This window comes from Sinocyclocheilus rhinocerous, unplaced genomic scaffold (genome assembly GCF_001515625.1).
Source record: "Sinocyclocheilus rhinocerous isolate Xijiao unplaced genomic scaffold, SAMN03320098_v1.1 scaffold5057, whole genome shotgun sequence".
Classification (NCBI taxonomy): domain Eukaryota; kingdom Metazoa; phylum Chordata; class Actinopteri; order Cypriniformes; family Cyprinidae; genus Sinocyclocheilus; species Sinocyclocheilus rhinocerous.
In genome coordinates, this window is record NW_015627315.1 from 84,502 (window position 1) to 98,647 (window position 14,146).

The following is a 14,146-nucleotide window of genomic DNA, read 5'->3' on the forward strand; positions in this document are numbered from 1 at the left end:
TTATTTTTCTATCTGACTAATGAGTTTATGGTCACCGAATCAATGTTTTTCTGAGGTAAATGTGACTTTACTTGACATTGATTACAAGATGTTATACTGACGTCTTTGCGTGGAGGAAACACTGATTGAGCCATTACATGAGACAGAATACTGATTGTAAAGTTGTACTCTTTCTTTTAACTTACCTTCGGATGTTTAGTCATGTTTATTTTGTGCTGAAACTGGTATTAATGTGGAGGAGATGATCAGTTCACGTGCACCTCGAGCTGCCGCGATCTGTCACTTCATATTAAACAGCGCCAAAACGGAATTTGACAGAATTTGAAATCTGAGACTTTGTTTCATATTTAAAGTACCAAAGCACAATGCCTATTGCCATATATTGGATGGGAAGTGCCCTTCAATGTTCCGTCCATTATCTGAAAACAGGCTAGACTAATCGATTCTTGGGATTTAAGAATCGATATCGTTCCGTAAAAATGAGAATCGGTTAAAATTGAGATATCGATATTTTTTTACCCAGCACTAATATACACAGTATATATTCTTTGATAGTGAAATTCATTTTCCACTGAATGAGTACCATTTATTTACTATAGTATTTCCAAGGCACTTAAATACTGTGGCACATGTTTTAAAAAACAAGGTAGTACCATGGAATTTGTAATCAGAAAACACTGAAATTCAGTCAATATTTATGACAGTATTATGATATATTAGTATGACAGTATTTATTATATATCATTATACTGTTATAACAATACCCTTCAGGAATCCCTTATTTAAAAAAGTACTTTACCATAGCAGTACAATGTCACTGATATATTTTCATGGTAACACCACCATTATGATTATGTTATCAGATCAATTACACTACACTTAGACTTTTTTTTATTTTTGAATGAAAGATCAAATGGATAAACAATGCAGACTTATTTTCGCAGCGTTCTCTGATCATATTTACCAAGAGTATGAATATGTATACTATGGGTATGAGTATGAATACTATGGTATTACCATCTTTTTTGTAAAGAGCTATTCACGCGCACTTGTAATCGTTATTTTTAATATTTTAAACTCATTCTGCTTTTTGATATAAGTCATATATTTTAAACTATATACTATATATGATAATGAAGGTGTTTCTTACCCTGTCTGCTCCAAGCGCATGATTTTCAAACACAACAGCTCGTGGTCTCGGTATACTGCACTTCCTTCCGGTTGCTGTCACATGTGCATTATGGGAGTCGTAGTTTTCAACATGGATTCGTATTCGATGACCCCACACGATATTCAAAATCATAACTGAAATGTTGTGAAAATAACTTATGATCGATAACTTTACTTTATGGTGACGGGAGGAATATATTTTATATATATATATATATCCCTAACAAAGTGTATCAGAAAAATAAATACTTTTATTTTGTCCGTGCAAACGTGAGCCGCTCCAGATGGCCCTGGTTAGAGTGTCCATGTGCTGTTTTACCTACTAACAGCCCTACAAACTCTCAATTATAGATACAAGAGGGACTCATAAAAGACAAGCAATAAAACGTGTAATTTCTGCATTCAGCAAGTGATAAGGAAAACGACTCACTTTAATTTAGACATTCCTGGATCTGCAGAAAGGCCAGAGCTTTACAGGGGCCACATGATGGGGCCCAAGGAGGACAGAGCCTGGAGCTGTCACTCTTTAGAACTTGACCAATGGGGTGGAAGTTTGGCTCTATTGACTCTACAATATTTATTCCCAAATAAGAATACATAACATATCCAAAGTTATCATGGGGAGCAATGTTTTAAACTGTCGGTAGATGGCAGCATTGATCTATGAGTCTTTTTTCTTTCAGGCTCTCACTTTTTCCTCCTGGCTGAAGTTTTAAAAGCACCATTTTGCAAGATTTATGCCAATAATAGTTGATATCACTAATCACATCCTTATTTTGGATCAAAATATATAATATGACTTGTAGAAGCAGCACTGTTCAGTCACCAGTGCAAACATACATACATGTGCTGTAAATCCAGCCATAGGAAAAACTGCACTCGCACTGTGTGCTATAAATCAACAGCGTTCAAAACACCTTCAGATGGCTCTTATTTCATTCACGCCTTCAGCTCCAGGTGTTAAACAAATACAGATTTAAAATTAATACCTGACACAAAACTCAGCAGAGACGGCAGTGAAGGAAAGGCAGCGAAGCAGAAATATTATTTATACATTGTTTATGGAACTTTTTTTCTGAAATATTTTAGTTGGATGTCCGTTTAACATTTTTTAAATGTTGCTACTTGTTTCAGATCACATAACCTAGAACAAAAATGTTTTTAAAACATTTAAAAAACTGGACAACATTCAGAAATAAAATTGTCATAGCTTAATGGGAACTTTGTCAAGCAAAAGAGATAAACTAAGCTCTGATGTAAAGCAGCACTGAAAAGACAAAAGGGTCATTGTTTAGCTGAGGTCCATGTAGTGTTGGTTCAGTTCCGTTCAATAACTGTTTAAAGATCATGAAATATGAAAGTAGTTCAATTCAGCTGTAAGGCAGCCCTGTTAAATAATATTGCTGAATATTAAGATGTTAGCTGGGTCAACTTTTAATAAAAAAAAATAAAAAAAACACTTCCCATATCTTTTCTTGAAGATGTCACAGGCTATGTGTCACGAATCCAGTCTATGAACTTCCGTTCACTCACCACCAGAGGTCACCCGCTCACTACATGGACTCTCACACTACACAGACTGTTACACTATACCCTGCACTACATTTCCCATCATCCATTGCACTGATTGCACACAGCTGTAACCAATCACACGCGCACCTGAAAGCCATTACACACACTATATAACACCTACCCAGATCCTGCTCAAGTCGCCGAGTATTGTTCTGCATTTATCACTCTCCTAGTGTTAGCTGCTTTACCTAGCCATCCCGTGTTTCCTGAGTTAGAGTTTAATTTAGTCTTGTTCATATTCTGTTTACCCGTGTTTTGATCTTAGCCTGTTTTCTCATCTTGTCTGATCTCTACCTGCCCTGAAGTTTATAGCCTGCCTTGGATCTCTCTCTCGTCTTGTCGTTTGGACTCTGTTTGCCCCTGCCTGGACTATTACCGTGTACCTGGATTATCTCTCTCTGTCTAGCCCTCTGGATGTCATTTGCTGATCGGAGACCCTCGTCTGCTCTTGGATTATTCTTGTGTCTTGCCCGTACCATACCTGTTTGCCATTGTTTGACCCTGCCTGTGTTCTGACCGTGTTTATAAAAAAAGCTTGCACATGGATCCTCATGCCTCACGTCTCGTCTGCCCCGTTACACTATGTGTCCAATCAAACTCCAGTATTTGTTAAATATTAGAACTTTAAACAAACATTCTATCAATGTTACTAGAACAATGTTTGTTCATAAGAATACATTGCCAGAACGTTAGGGAAGCTCTGAGAATGTTAAGTTGTTTTGAAGCAGAACCAGTTGAAAAAAACAACAACTGATCTTTCCTTCAGGACGCTAATGAGTACTCATTGCTTATGCTGATTGTGTCACAGTCACAGGCCGTTTGTTTGGACCATAACCCGACTGTGATCTACAGGAGGGAAGATATGACACTCCCCAGCCTCCCTTCCCCCAAAAGGCTCCTCAGAGGCCGTGTCCACACTGAATTCAGCTCATGCTTTTCACTTTATTTTCTCTATATTGCAAGTTTTTGTTGCAAAGATTACAAAGTTCGCCCATGCAAAAGAAGCAGTTCACTTACAGTTTTTCTCTGTCGATTTGACTCTTTTCTCCAAAGTACTGTAATTGCTCTCAAAACAATTAACACAGCTAAGTTATCCAAGACCTATCACCCATGTGAAAAACGAATTGCCCCTTTTTGGTTGTGCCACCTTTAGCAGCAAGAACAGCAAACGCTTCTGATAACTAGAGATCAGTCTTTTACAGCACTGTGGTCTGCGTGTGTGTACCTGGTATTACCTACATTATGTGGAACAAATGTCCCCACAAGTATAGTAATAGCAGTAAATTTTGACCTTGTGGGGACATTTTTTGTGGGGAAAAGAGTTTATAAATCATACAGAATTAAGTTTTTTGAAAAATATAAAATAGCAGAAAAGGTTTCTGTAAAGGGTAGGTTTAGGTGTAGGGTTAGGGTAAGGGTAAGGGGATAGAAAATACAGTTTGTACAGTATAAAAACCATAACACCCATGGAATGTCCCCACAAAAAAATGGAAACCAGTATCTGTGAGTGTGTGTTTACTGCTGTACATAAATTATGCTGAATTATTGATCTTGTCTTTCATTTACATTTGGAAGAGAATTTCATCTGCACTGACTAATCTGTATTTGGAGAGGATTTGTCTTTCTTTAAATGGTTTAATTAATAAATAATTGTTGAATTTAGTGGTTCTGTTCAGGATTGAGTAAAATTGGGGTTTATTTTGTAGGTCAAAGTGTGTTTTTAATGATTCAACATGAGTGTCTTTTAGATATTTGTCAATTTCGTTAACCCTTAAATGCATGCATCGGGTCTTTAGCGACCTGGGACATCATTCTCTACCCTCTCCCTCCTTAATTTTTTTAAGTTAGACATCAACTTTCCCTTTCTCACTTTCAACTCCAAGTTAATTTGACAAACATTTTACAGTGTACCGTATAAAGAACCTGTTTTGTTCTTATGCAGTTCTTTGGGTTGCAAGAAGATATATAGCACCACTGCCATACAAAAAGTACCTGTTACGCTCCTGTATAGTTCTTAAAAAGTTTCTCTAACTATCTATTAGTCTCTTAGTTTAGCTGGGGAAGGGATAAAAAAAACGACATTAAAATACAGTGTATTTCCTGAAGATAATGTGGTTCTCAAACTTTTTGATGATATGACAAATCTGATGATATGACAGATGACAGAGTTTTGTTTGTTGTGTTTGGACAAATGATACATAAATGTTTGTGATTTGTGTAAAATCAATAAAAGGAGCTACAATTGCTTTTTTTCTAAGATATTTTAAAGTATTGGTTGGTTATAATAACTATTATGAAAATATTTGAGAGTTTTGTGCACAGTGTTTTGAGAACATTACCCGCATGATTTGTAATTTGTAAGAAATGAAGGAAAACTTACAATTTGTTTAGGACAATTACAAAGTGTTCAGATCACTGTGTAAACTAGCTAACAAGGAACCTTTCAGTCAGTGACGTTCGATGTTACGTCAGACCGACTGACGAATTGGGATCTCACCCGAGAGCCCAATCACCTTCGAGTGCAACAAAACAAGCAAATTAATGTTGGCACACAAGCTTTGGAGGGTATATAAGGAAAAAGCGTGTGCAATTTTCCCTTCCGGTTTTGGAAGATTTCTGTAGATTTCTCAAACTGTGGTCGCGCTGTGACCTCCCCTGTGCACTTCAGCACTTCTATTTCAAAAAGAGCATTTTTAAAATAAGCGTATTTTTAAAAGATGTCTTTCCACCTGTGTGAATGCAGTAGCTTTCTGGCTCCATCTGACGGTCACGATCGCTGCATCACGTGCCTGGGCTTAAAGCACACTTAGGCAGCGTTCATGGATGACTCATGTTCCCATTGCGGGGACATGACCATTGCGGTGTTGCGGTCGAGACTCCTCTACATTAAACGTGGGGGAGTCCCCCTTCCTATGCCCTGTTCTAGTTCCTCCACCTCAAAGGGGGGGAGGACTACTTCGGCATGTGGTCAGGGCAGCCTGAGGGTTACAGTGGGGGCTGCCCCGCCGAGCACGTCTCCGCGGGCCCTTCGCTCCTCCAGCACGTCGCAACCCGTGGAGTTCCGTGATGAGCCTGCTGGTCCTTCGAAGGAGGGACCTAGCGTCTCATTAGGGGCTCAGGCGGAGGACAAGATGTCAATCACTGCATTGAGGGATGAGCTAAGCTCTGGGGAGGAAGACCCGGCTGTGTTGCCCAGCAGTTCTCCGCTGAACAGAAGCAGATGGAGACTATTAAGCACATCCTACCCTGGCGACCCTCTGCTGTTTCCACCCCGCCGCTGGCCGCATCCCCTCCGCCTGCTCGTCGCCAAAGGCGCCCCCCTGCTGCCTCTACCTCTGCTCCAGCTCAGTCTCAGCAGCAGCCTCCACCCTGGCCGCATCGTGGAGCTGGCAGCAGGAAGGTGCAGCCCATCTCTGCCTCTGCCAGGCCTGTAAAGCGTCTGAGCAAGATGGTGCTCAGGTGCTTCGGGTCAACTGGGAAAAGATCAAACTCTCCCCTGTGCAGAGGATCTCTTTTCTCTGTATGTGGATGCAGTGGACTGCAAATCCGTAGGGAAGCATGACCTGGTCATCAGGTTCCTTAGGGACACAAGGAGACTGAATCCTCCCCGCCCTCACTTGGTACCCTTTTGGGATCTCCCCTGGTTCCTAACAGTCTTGAAAGAGGAGCCCTTTGAGCCTCTGCAGTCATTGGAGCTTAAGTTCCAGTCTCTGAAGACAGGGCTCCTGACTGCACTGGCTTCTGTTAAGGCATTTTCGGTTGAAGATTCATGCCTGGAGTTCGGAACGGCTCACTCTTATGTTATCCTGAGACCCCGGCCCGGATACGTGCGCAAGGTTCCCACCACACCTTTCAGGGATCAGGTGGTGAACTTGCAAGCACTGCCCTCGGAGGAGGCAGACCCAGCCCTTGCTCTGCTCTGTCCAGTTCACATCTTGCGCTTCTACATGGACCGCACGCGGAGCTTCAGGACCACAGATCAGCTCTTTGTCTGCTATGGGGGACAGCAGAAGGGAAAGGCTGTCTCCAAACAAAAACTCGCCCACTGGAGGCAATATTCTTAGCCTACCAGGCCCAACTCTCACTCTACGAGGGGTGTGGCATCTTCTTGGGCTTTAACGCATGGCGCCTCGATAGCAGATATCTGTAGAGCTGTGGGCTGGGCGACACCTAACACGTTTGTGAGATTTTATAATCTCTGTGTAGAGCCTGAGTCCTCTCGTGTACTTGCCTCAGATGGCAGTAAACACCAGGACCCGCTCAGTGTCTATCATGCTTGCTGCACCATCCCCCTCTACAGACCGTATATGTGCTCCCCTGTGCTACTTCACAGGGGATTTCCCCTTATGGCGAACCCTGTTTGGAGTTCCTCCAGCACCTTGACGGTCAGGCGTGGCGGAGCACCAGACACCAGGTCCAGCACTCATGTGTCTGCCCAAGGTCAGGCCCTGTGCTGGGCTAGGTGCCCATGTGTTGTGATTCCCCCTATGAGTGATCCTGCATGTGTATTCTTCCACGATACGGCTTCCCTTATGGTGAGTCCATGTCTTTCCCTGGCAGAGTTGCTCTGCCCTCTCTGCTCGGTATCAACCTCACCCCAAATAGGCTTATTCTATGGCAGAGACTTTCCATATGTAGCACTGCCCTGTTGGTCAGTCCATATGTGAAATCTCCACATACATTTACATTTAATCATTTAACAGATGCTTTTATCCAAAGTGACTTACAAATGAGAACAATAGAAGCAATTAGACCAATGAGAGAACAACAGTATACAAGTGACATGACAAGTCTCAGTTAATCTAGCACAGTACACGTAGCTAGGTTTTTGTATTTTGTATTTTTATTATTATTATTAAATAATAGAATGGAATAGAACAGAATATAATAGGTAAGTGCTAGTATTATTTGGTCAGGTGCTGGCAAAAAAGATGTGTCTTTAGATGTTTTTTGAAAATGGCTAAAGACTCAGCTGTTCGAATTGAGATCGGGAGGTCATTCCACCAGCCGGGCACAGTCCAGGAAAAGGTCCGTGAGAGTGATTTTGTGCCTCTTTGGGATGGCACCACAAGGCGCCGCTCACTTGCAGAACGCAAGCTCCTGGAGGGCGCATAAGTTTGAACTAGCGAGTTTAGGTATATTGGTGCAGCGCCAGTGGTGGTCTTGTAGGCAAGCATCAGTACCTTGAATTTGATGCGAGCAGCTACTGGTAGCCAGTGTAACCTGAAGAGGAGAGGAGTAACGTGAGCTTTTTTTGGCTCATTGAAGACCACTCTCGCTGCTGCATTCTGGATCATAATACCTCCTACGTGCAGGATGTGGCTTCCGTAGCATTCCTTTACTCAGGTACGCTTTCCCAGTGTTATCCGATATCCCACTGTATGGAACAGCAGTGTCGGCCACCTCTACCTAAGCCCTGTCCTGTCTTCCGTCCCAGCCGGTATGGGAGGATTTGCTGGCTTACGCAGGGCACTGGAGGGGGGGCAGCAATGGTGGCATTTTGGTAGGGATCCCAATTCGTCAGTTGTTCTGACATAACGTTGAACGTGACTGAATGAAAGGGAATATCCCTGTTATGTATGTAACCCTTGTTCCCTGAAGGAGGGAACAGAGACAGTATGTCCCATCACCACAATTGCTGTACCACCGCTGAACGGCTGGGGCAAACCGACTTCGCTCCTCAGTGAAAAACTGAATATGCGATTGCACACGCTCTTCCTTATATACCTGCTGTGCGGGGTGGGGTGTGCGATGCAAAACTCACACGCCAACGCTCTCGGGTGAGATCCCAATTCGTTAGTCGTTCTGACATAACGTCTCCGTTCTCTCCTTTAGGGAACGAGGGTTACATATGTAACCGAGACGTTCTTGGAACTTTGGTTAACATTCTGGCAAGGCTCTCTCAAAGTTCAATAACTAACGTTCCTCCAGTTATGTTAATAGAACATTCATTCAAAGTTATCAGGTCTTTGAAAATGTAGCACAAAAACATTAATGCATCGTCCATGGAATGTTTAATTTATAAAACATTTTAGTTGGATGTTCATCTAATGTTTTTTTTTTTTAAATGTTACGACTTGTTTCAGAACGTTCATAGAACTTTCAAAAGTAACATTCCCATAATGTTTGCAAAATAATAAAATGGAACATTCCTTAACACTTAACAAGAGTACAGCACTCTGTACTTAATGTATATGTTATTGTATACTCTTTAATGGCTTATTACAATGTACTTTTCATTGCCTCAGTATTTAAACATATTTTTGTTAGCTGGGAAGTAGCAATGTTAGAAAAAAATTAAAAAGACGAACATCCAATTAAAACAAAGTTTGTTCATAACTTTGAGAGAACTTCGCCAGGATATTCTGAGAACATTTCCTGTAAGTTTGTTTGTGATATTTTTGTGTGATTTTTCTGCTGTTGTAAAGTGCAGTGTGATATGGGTCCAGAATGGCATGAGCTGTGAGTAAACGATAACAGAATATTCATTTCTGAGTTAACTTTATAGATTCAATATCTTTCCACCAAGGAAACAAATTTAGGTTATAAAAACATTGTTGGAACATTGTTTTGAAATGTTTCTAAAAGATTGAAATGTCCAGTTTTCCTGTCATAAATATAATGTTATTTAAAGGTTATTTAAATTTAGTTGGATGTTCATCTAATGTTTTTTTTTTTTAAATGTTACTGCTTGTTTCAGAACAATCAGAGAACATTCAAAAGTAACGTACCCATAATGTGTACAAAATTATAAAATGGAATGTTCCCTTGACATTCACATAACCAAAAAAGAAAAAAGAAAAAGATACATTTTTAAAACATTCAGAAGTTATGTTTTCATAACTTAATGGGAATGTTAGCAAACAGTCAAATAAATAATAGTCGAAATAATGCTAATATATAATACACAATAATATTCTTACATATATTACTGACACAACAAGATTTTTCAAAAAACTATTTAAATCAATATGAAGAGGTCTGTTGATGAATATTAGATGAATATATAAGGAATATAAGTGGAAATGGATTTACCGTAAATTAGAAATATCACACAAGTAGCCGTGTGATCGCTTTATATCAGCATTGCTGTGCTTCTGCCATGGACTCAAATCTCATTCTCAAGTTGACAGTTTAACAGATGTGCCCAAGCCTCCGTTACTAATTCAAAAACATCGCTTTAGAACTAGTAACGAAGGAACATTTAGTTGCTTCATTGAAAGCTTATTGTATTATGTAGAGTAATATGGGAAGCCAAACACAACAAACGTGGGACGAAACAGCGCCGTATTAAAGAGTGTGCACCGCGCTGAACTGTCATATGCGTGGCTCAAGGGACCGAGAGTATAAAAGGGCACCTCTTTCTTATCTTCAGGAGTCTGTTTGTTTGTACATGATTTAGGAGCACGCACATTTAGCTCCTGAGGGAGCAGAATGCCTGTATTGAAATTATTTCTCAATGAAAGCTCCATTCATGCCGTCTCTATTCTCGAGGGATGTGGGACATGCATTTGAGTGGAATGCTGTCTTCTCTTCGAGCGAGCTGGATGCTCTAGGTATAATGCATTCACGAGACTGACTACAAGAGACAGGTAAGGAACTTTTTTGTTTCTGCTTTCTCCTGAGGGATAGTAGTTAGCGTTTGCATGACACGTTCAGCTCTCAAAGGAGTTTTATGCACTAATAGCGATGCATTTGCATCTGTTCTAGTATGATTCTTTTGTGACAGTGACAGAATCCATCATTTGAACTAGCACGCTTGAGGTTAAATTGTGTGCTTTTCACCATGCGGTCGCAGTAATTGGTTCCACCTGGGCTTGACTCTCTTGAGGGATGAGAGTTGAGCGCCTGCACCCCACAGTCGGGTCCCGCGACCGCCATTACGGTGAGGCGGGATTAAGCGCAGGGGTTGTAGGCAGAGCACGGATAATTCAAACAGGAAGTTTTCCTTTTTTGGATCCTCTTGTTGACTCAAATAACATTGTTGTTCCTTATGTGTCTTATTCTGAGGAATCAGAGACAGAAAAGTGCTGTGATTATTATTATTAAAGTTATAGCTTGCGCCAATGACAGATTAGATCTGTTTTGTCTGCATGAGACAGATTTTGTGGAAAACAATTTCTGTCTGTACATACTGCCTGCCCCTGTGAGTCTTCTGTTTTTTCCTTTGATCTCCATGCTGAGGCAGAGAGATTGTATGGGATTCCATATATGGTGGAAATGCGTAGATGCCGGGTTTCTGTTTCTCAGTAGCTGAGGCATCCTCATTGAAGGCTCCGACCTGCCCATTTGGGTTTTTATGTTCTGCTGAATGGCAGGTTCAGTAAGGAGCTCTGCTCTGATAGCGTCATCAAGTTGTTAGGCTTTCTGTTAGCCTCCTTGGCAAGCCTTTGTGAGTATAGGATGTAGTTAGGCCTCCTCTCGTTTTAGAGAGTTGTCATGCTGAGGCCTCCATTCTCAGAGCTACATTACGTAGTGGTGTGGAGTTGTTAGGCTTTCTGAGCCTCCTTGGCCACTGCTTTTAGGAAGGATTACCTATGAGCACAGCTATAGGCTAGCATGTGTGAGTTGTAGGCTCTCTGTGAGCCACCTTGCGGGATGTCCTGAGTATGGGAAGTAGTTACTGTATGTCTCTTCTCATCTTAGAGAGTCGTCATGTTGAGACCTCCACTCCTAGAGCTCGGCCAGGCAGTTTGCTAAGTTGTTAGGCCCTTTGTGAGCCTTCCTGGCAACTGCAAGTATTGTCAGGCCTCCCCTCGTGGCAGAGAGTTATCTTTATTTAGGCCTCCGCGCCCCAGAGTTCTGCAAGGACAGCACTGGTGGTTTGTAGGCTCTATGTGAGCCTCCTTGCAAGATGTCCTGAGCATAGGGTATAGTTAGATCTCCTCTCGATTTAGAGAGTCGTTATGTTGAGGCTTCCATTCTAGAGCTTGGCTAGGTAGTGGCCTTTTGTTAGGCTCACTGTGAGCCTCCTTGGCTACCGCAAGTATTGCTAGGCATCCTCTAGCTGGAGAGAATTATCTTACTGAGGCCTCCACTCCCCGGAGCTCTGCTAGGATAGCCTTGTGAGTAGTGGGGTCTCAGTGAGCCTCCTTGCATGTTATCCTGAGTGTGAGATATCGTTAGTCTACTCTCAATTTAGAGAGTTGTCATGCTGAGGCTTTCGTTTCCAGAGCTCAGTTTGTGATTAAGTTGATTTGCGAGTTGTAGGCTCTCTGTGAGCCTCATTGCATGGTATCATAAGCATGGGGTGTCATTAAGTCTTCTCTCAGTTTAGAGTCGTTATGCTGAGGCTGTCGCTCCTAGAGCTCGGTTATTGTTTGCTGAGTTGTTAGGCTCTTAGTGAGCCTCCTTGGCTACTGCGAGCGTTGCCAGGCCTCCACTTGCTATACAAAGAGTTATCTTTATTGAGGCCTCCACTCGCCAGAGCTTCCCTATGACATCATTTTGCAGGTTGTAGGCTCTCTGTGAGCCTCATTGCGTGGTATCCTATGTGTGGGGTGTAGTTAGGCCTCCTCTCGTTTTAGAGAGTCCTCCGCTCCTAGAGCTCGGCCATGTACTGCGAGCATCATCAGGCCCCCTCTCGCTACAGAGAGTTATTTTCATTGAGGCCTCCGCTCGACAGAGCTCCACTAGGACAGCATCTGTGAGTTGTAGGCTCTCTGTGAGCATCCTTACATGATGTCCTGAGCGTAAGACATAGTAAGGTCTTCTCTCGTTTCAGAGAGTCGCCATGCTGAGGCCTCTGCTCATAGAACTCAGCCATCTACTGCGAGCATCATCAGGCCTCCTCTCGCTACAGAGAGTTATCTTCATTGAGGGCTCTGCTCGCCAGAGCTCCACTAGGACAGCATCTGTGAGTTGTAGGCTCTCTGTGAGCATCCTTACAGGATGTCCTGAGCATGGGCCGTAGTTAGGCCTCCTCTAGTTTTAGAGTGTCATCATGCTGAAACACATTCACTGTTTCGCACCTTCTCTAAAATCCATGTTTATGATAAGAGCATGCGCTGACTGCTCTGTGCCTTCTCTAAAATCCATGTTTATGGTAAGAGCACACAATGACTGCTTCGTGCCTTATCTGAAATCCATGTTTATGGTAAGGGCATGCGGCTTGTGCTTCTTAACCTTTCTATCTGTGTTTTACCAGAGCAGTTTTGCCAAGTTGACTAGGCTTTCTGTGAGCCTCCTTGGATACTGCAAGCGTTGTTATGCCTCCACTCCCTAGAGCTCTGCTAGGATAGCATCTGTGAGTTGTAGGCTCTCTATGAGCCTCCTTACAAGATGTCCTGAGCATGGGGCGTAGTTAGGTTTCCTCTCATATTTAGAGAGTCGACTTGCTGAGGCCTCCACTCCTAGAGCTTTGGTAGGCGGTAGGGTAGTAAGCTAGATTGTTAGGCTCTCTGGGAGCCTCCTTGGCTAATGACCTTGGTGTGGAGTGTTACTAGGCAGCCTCTCATTTGAGAGGTGTTGTATTTAGGCCTCCACTCTGCAGAGCTTCATGGGTCAGTTAGCTCTGAGTGTTAGGCTCTCTGTGAGCCTTCTTGGACACTGGTCTGAATAAGTACGTATTTAGGCTTCCTCTCTCCTGTTGAGGCCTCTGTTCTTGAGGAGCTCTGGTCTATGATCGCGTTGCTGGTGCAGGGGTGAGGAATCCTTTGAGTCTTTGACTTAGTTCAGCCAATAGGCACTCAACCCTTGGGCGCATGGGTATACTGTTCCCCGTAGCGCCCTCTAGGGGACGCAGTGCAAGTTCCCTTTCGAAAGGGAAACATGTAACCATGTTCCCTGAGAATAGGGAACGAGATGCTGTATCCCTTTGCCATGCTTCAGGCATTCCTGCGTATATCTCCTTCAGGCAATAAGTGGATGATGTATTTCACAGGTGCCTTTTTATAGTCTCGGCCGTACCAGTTGTGCTGTCATAGGTTGCCGTCTGCCAATGTCAAGCTCATTGTGGTGATTAGACTCATGCTACAGACACTGGTCATGCTGGAGGCATTCCCCACAGCACCTTCTAGGGCAGGGGTAGGCAAGTTCGGTCCTAGAGAGCCGCAGTCCTGCAGAGTTCAGCTCCAACCCTAATCAGACACACCTGAACAAGCTAATCAATGTCTTCAGGATTACTAAGGCTATAGGCAGGTGAGTTTTTTTTCAGGTCATAGGCAATAGAAATGGCATCTACTATCCACCGACTGAGGGTCTGATTTGTAGCTGGAAGAGCTCTCCTAGGGGCACCATAGCATACGAGCAGTTGGTCCACCCTTCTGCTCGCACTGGACACATACAGTTTAGCTTCTGCTGCTCTGGATCCTCGAAGGGAGGAGGACTGAGGACCTGGAGTACGACAGGCCGTACCGGAGGCCTCAGCCTCAGCGCACCGCGGAGGAAACGTGTAACTAGGCGG

The 14,146-nt window shown here is 42.9% G+C and overlaps 1 protein-coding gene across 1 annotated transcript in view; it reads right to left on the bottom strand.

Moving 5' to 3' along the window:
• Positions 1–1,232, bottom strand: part of hemk2 (HemK methyltransferase 2, ETF1 glutamine and histone H4 lysine) — a 14,073-nt gene extending 12,841 nt beyond the window's left edge. The window contains exon 1 of the mRNA XM_016536744.1: positions 1,151–1,232. The gene's annotated coding sequence lies outside the window, so the exon portion shown is untranslated. The remainder of the gene's footprint in view (positions 1–1,150) is intronic.
• Between the last annotated feature and the right edge of the window lie 12,914 nt (positions 1,233–14,146).